This window comes from Fukomys damarensis, unplaced genomic scaffold, assembly GCF_012274545.1.
Source record: "Fukomys damarensis isolate Sample0158 unplaced genomic scaffold, DMR_v1.0_HiC HiC_scaffold_15, whole genome shotgun sequence".
Taxonomy (NCBI): domain Eukaryota; kingdom Metazoa; phylum Chordata; class Mammalia; order Rodentia; family Bathyergidae; genus Fukomys; species Fukomys damarensis.
Window position 1 is genome coordinate 65,882,708 of NW_022900927.1, and position 6,000 is coordinate 65,888,707.

The window sequence follows — 6,000 nt, forward strand, 5'->3', positions numbered from 1 at the left end:
TTAGGGAAAGAAGGCAGTGAGAGGATTTACAGGGTGGAGGGTAGGAAGACAGAGAGAGACCAATGCAGAAGACCGTCTAGTCCTGATCTTGGGACTCAGTATCCACCACGCTTATTTCTTCCACAGCTTTGCCGGGATGGGATTCACATATTCTCATTAGCTCTTCTCTCAGCCACACTCTGGTGCCACGTACCATCCGGAGCGCATTGTGTGCATAGGTGTGATCAGCACACACAGACGTTTAAATCAACAGACCTTTCATTTCTAGTCTGTATTCCGCCCCCAACCCCAGGAATAATGGGTACTGACTATGCAGCCCCCAAAATGTGCGCATTGCCAGCGGACGAAGCGGAGAGGGCGGGGTGGGAGACGCATGGCAGTGCCCCTGCCGGTCACTGAACCAGCACAGGTGTGTGGGCCTTCTCCGCCCACCACAATGGGTGTGTCTCCCTGGTGCAGAGGGTCCTGACCTTGCTGGGGCTGCCTCGTGCTCTCCCAATCAGAGGTCGGTGCCTTGAAAAAGGGTCAGAGCGAGGAAAAGGAAGAACTCAGAGCTGGGTGCCACAGGTGACAGACAAGTGGAACCCGTGCGAAGCCCACGGACACGTGTGGGTCGATTCTGCCTTCTGAGGTGGAGCCCAGGGAGATCGACTGGCTGCAGCTGAGACGCCTGGGCAGCAAGGGTGAGGCCGTGGGTCCCTTCTGAGGGGGGCTCACCGGGCCGCCATGAGAACGCAGGCTGCATTCCCAGAGGGCTCCTGGTTAGAGGCTTCTCTTGATGATTATGTCCTCTAAAGCTGGTGGCACAAACTCCCTCTGTGCAGAATTCATGTCTGCTTGTTCTTTTAGGGTTAACAAAAGATTAGGGAGAACTGTGTCTATCAGGACTCCCAATAAGATAAAGGAGAGATGTTTGTCCTCAGGGGACCTTAATTTCACATCTCATCAAAACAGCAAAAGGGTGCACAATGCCGAGAAGCTGCACACAAAGCACCTCCAAAGTCCCAGTGAGCTCCCCTGAGCTGAACAAGTCCATCACCAACTCACGGCCTGGAACGGGGTGGTCGTGACTTGGGAAGCGGCATGTTACACCCTTTGGTGATAAGCACAGAACGAAGGTCTCTGCTCAGTCTTCTGATGTCCACCAAAGTACATTTCACTGCAGCAAAAACAGTACAGCTGCCGAAGGGTCCCTGTGCCTGTCATTTCCACCACTGTGACAAACCCCCAGGCCAGGAACTCCGCACAGGGCACTCGGCCCACAGCTCTGGAACGTCTGCGATGGCCTAGAACCGAGCTCACATGGCAAGAGAAAGCAGTGCAGCGTGTGTCCGGTCTGTTTCTCAGAGGATGCGATCAGAGGGGCGCACCCCGATGACCTCACTGGCACCCCTCACCCTCCTCCCCAAGAGCGCCCTCCTCCGAACACCGCCTCTGCCCCCTTTGGTACTCACAGCGATGATGGAATTCACTGCATGCGCACTCGGGGAAGCAAACAAGATCCACCATCTCGATTCCACACATCTACCACACTCACCCTTTGCAAAGTACTTTGCACTTTCCACACCCGCCGCACACCTGCCATGTCACGCCTGAGTCAGCGTGTGCTCCCCCTGCCCGGAAGCCCTGCCGAGTCCATGGCTCCGACCTTGTTCAGGGTCACGGCTGAGACCCATTTCATGTCTCCTGACAAACAGGGCCGAAGCTCCAGTTACACTCCAGGGACCATGGGGGCCACTCAAGCGCGCAGCTCTTCCGAAGCTTGGCCCCCGTGGGACACTCATGCCACAGGCCACCACTGTGTCCTCTGCTACACTGCCGCAGTGGGACGGACCCGAAGCGCCTCTGGCCGGAACTCAGCACCTGTGCTCTGCAGGGCCACCTGGAAAGCGGGGCGCACGAGTTCCCGGGGAGAATGCCACACGGAGTGCCAGCGGGACCCTGCCCACACCGCTCCCCTAACTGCAGGGGGAACGGGCAGACTTGTTCGGAACTTGGCTTTGCCGTTGGCTCTCTGTGCCTTGGCCAAGTCGGTTATCCTCACTGAACCACAATTTCTTCATCTTGAAACATAAGGAACAGCTTCCTGTGGACATCGGATGCGAGTGCACACAGCACACCCGGTGCGGCCCGGAGGCGTCCACAGGAGCCGGCCAAGGGTTTCCTTCCTTCCCTCTCAACTCCCTTCCCTCCAGCGGAGGCACTTCCACATTACCTAGCTGGCTCTTGAGAGTGCTCGAGAGCTTTGCTAGTTATTTGCTCCTTGGAAGTCTTTTCCTTATGACATGGACACTGGGGACGACAGGCAGATCCCTTCTGCTTAGGGGAGCAGGCTGTGAGTTGGATCCAAGAATTGGCCCCTTCCTGGAGGACCCTCCCTGCTCACCCTCACCAGGGTTCCTGGAGTACACTGTGCCTCTTATTTATTTACGCCCGAGTTCTGAGGCCAACTTTCCTCCCAGCAAGGAGGTGAGCTGCAGAAGTAGGACCTGGATAACTGTGCCCAAGAAGGAGGTAATCTGCAGCTGGACTTATGAGGGTGCCTCCAGGGACCACTCGGGATCACACCTGCATCACGTTTACTAGACAGCCTGACATCATCTCACTCACCTGCCAGGTCCTATTGATGGATTGATTTTTGGAACCAGGGACCAAACTTGGAGCCTGGCACTTTGGAGGCAGGCAGCAGCACCACTGAGCTAAATTCCCAGCCCCAGGGTTCTGATTTACTGGAATCTTCCGATGACTTGCACAGAACCCAAGGGATGCTCAATCAATGGTGGGCAGATGGATGCATAGATGGATGTTTGGATGGACAAACAGAATCAGGGAAAAGAGGGCGGAAATGATCCCAATTCAGGGGCACATAAACCCCAGTCACTGCCTCGGGCCCCTGCCATTCCTTCTGTAACCAGCAGGAATAGAACAGCACATTTAGTGAAGAAGAAACCAAATAAATTCCTGAGGAATGAACAGATGAATGACTGAATAAACAAACCCATGCCACCTCTTGGAAAACTGGCTATAAATGATTACTTCTCCCTGGCAAATCAAATTTCTCTGCGATTACTTCCTGACATGCTTGCCGCTAAAAATTACTAGGATACTTTAATATTCATGCAAATTAAAATAAACGGTGAAGGATACTAACAAAATGCACATCTCCTACAGGCCAAGCAATGTACAACATTCAACGACAGAGACACGGCACTGCCCCCAGCGTCCGGGAGCTGTAAAATCCCAGCTGGTCACAGAAGGGTGAGCACAACAGGGAGAGGCACAGGCGTCCTCGGTGGCTTCTCACCATTGGGGAGCATGGCCTGCATCCCCGCTAGAGCGCACAGAGCGACAGTATCAATTAATCCCTCTCTGATCCGACGTCAGAAACCAAAGTCTTTTATGACGCATTTAAACAATTTTATGGGTTCTTCCATCCGTCTCGTGTCTTGATGTATTTTTTAATCAAAAAGGATAAAAACAGGAAGTCAAGTGGGTACGAATCTCCTGCTCCGCTCCTGCTCTCTGCTCAGTGGGGACAGGCGCACCCTGGCTGACTCGTGGTGGTTCCCATGCCCAAGGGCTACTTTCCAGAATGCAGCCTTTCCCAGCCCAGAGAACTGGCCTCCACAGCAGCGGGTACAGTGCCCGGCTCGGGGGCCAAGTCTGCTTCTCCCATAACCATGCGTGCGATTCATCTTTACTTCTGATGCCTGAACAAAAAACACCCTTTCCCGAACTGGCAATCCGTAGGAGGGCTACAAGGGGGAGGGTGACCTGCGGTCTTGTCACCTAGAGGTGGTTTTCAGATGCCACTGTAGGATTTTACTCCACGTCCACATAGAGTGTTATTCTGACAATAACAGAAAGATTCAAATGTTACTCTGTTTTTACCTACTTTTGCAATCCTTTTGCTGATCCATACATTGGTGCCCGACATTTCCGATGTCGCACACGTTTGTTATTCTGCTGTACCAACGGTCCAACACCGAACAAGTCCCTGTTTGAGCAAGTTGGCATGTTTTTGAAAATATTCTCATGATAACAATGGTAAAACCGTCAGCATTTTGGTGCAGTCCTCACGATCCTTTTTATAGGCATGAAATATATTCTCCCGCACACTGCTTCGTGACGTTAGCATTTTCCAACGTCACCACACACTCTCACATTTCAATGTTGCCATTTCTCTGTTTAATGGACATACAAGTTATTAAAAATGACTGTCTTAAAAACAGTGGGGCAGCCTCCTTGTCCTCATCTCTCATGCCTCCGAAGAATGAGCTGCTACGTCAGCACGCACTTTGGAACTTTAAGTTTGCTTTTCGTACTGCTCTGTAAAAGCTCTCATGGGATTTATACGCCTTCCAGCAAGGTGTTCACATTTTTCTTACCTTTACTGTCACCGCCGTGCTTAATTCCTGCTATCACTAATTTTTCTGTTTCCTTGTGAAGTAGAATTTTTTTCTAAAGTGCTAAACGACTTACTTATGCTCACTTTTTCAGGGAAAAGCATCTGGGTCTTTGTCTGTTCTCCATTTCACTTTCATTGATCTGTAGGAACGTTTTACACAGTGAAGTACTTACTCAAGACTTTCCATCTGTTATGTAGAGTAGCTTGCTTTAAAACAAAAAGTAGTGTGCTCTGTTTCTCCTCCTCCATCCTCAGGGTCTGTCGCCTGCTGTTTCTTGTCCCTCGCTGGCTGCTCTCGCTTTGCTTGGGTAAAGGAGAAATGGTGCCGTCACCAGGCGTGCTGTGCGTGCGTCCGTCCAGGAGTGAAGGGATTTCCCCAGAGCGGGAATCCCTGGGCAGACCCTGCCCGAGAACCGCTGTCAATCGTGCTCCACTGCGCAGACCAGCTCCTGCGTCCCCGGGGGGCGTCTCCCCAGCGACCCCACGCACGCGGTCACTGGGCCAGGAGTCAGCCGCAGCCCCAGAGACACAGACCTGCAGCGGGTCTGCTACTCTTGCTCTCCTCGGCAGCCCCCGCTCCGTCCGCTCTTGCATTTCTCACCCTGCGCGGTGTAACGGGCGTGCAGCACTGGGGTGCAGGGTGAACACACTGGACAGCAGCCCGAGGACCGCTTCCTGTGATGTCCACAGAGGGCCTCGCCAGTGGGCGCAGGAACCAGTGGTCGCCTCCCCCAAGGAGGTTCTCCCTACCCAGAAACCGGAGATGATGAGGGGCCACGGAGGAGAAACAGCCCTGGCAACGACAGAGGCAGTGTTCGGCACTGAGCAGCCCTGGGCAGTGGAGGTGGGCAGGCGACCCCTCGGTGGTTGGGGAGCCAGGCAGGCGAGGCCCAGCACACGCCGCACAGATGGGCGGTCCCCGTCCTTGTGTCAGCACCATGGCTCCCGAGTTCTGTGTTCTCAGTGTCCACTACCTCCTCTTTCCCAGCTGTCAGCTTCCATCTTTGCGAGGTCTGGGCTGGCCTGCTTCACACGAGGCTCTCACCTGAGCCAGAGCATTGTGGGTTAACTGGACAGCAAGAGGCCACAGGGAAGGTCCCACTCGGTGGCCTTCCCTGCCTGTCTCTGGCTTTCTTAGCTGCGGTTTCTATCTGCAGAGCCCCCGGGGCTCTGGATTTTATCACAGTAAGAGTGCTCAGCAGCGCAGCTGAGCAGAGCTCAGGGACACAGGTGCTGAACAGAGGAGACAGGAGGACTGAAGGAAACCCAGGAGAGCATGAGGGGAGGCCAGGAACCGTGGGACGGCAGCTCGACCCCGAGACCAAGCTGGGATGGGGGTGGCGAGGAAGGGGTCGCGGGAACCGAGGAGGGGACGTGGGCAGAGGGACCGACACTGGTGGGGGCCGCCGCCCCGTCATTGTAACCGCCAGGCACTGAAGACGCTGCCTCATGAAAGGATGATTACATTTTCTCCACTCTGCTGAACTGATGGCGGAGGGACAGTGGGCCTGTGGCTTTCAGAGTCTTCCTCCGAGAGGGGACAGCACAGGACAGGACTGCAGTCTGCGAGTGGTGACAGGCAGTGGGGAGGT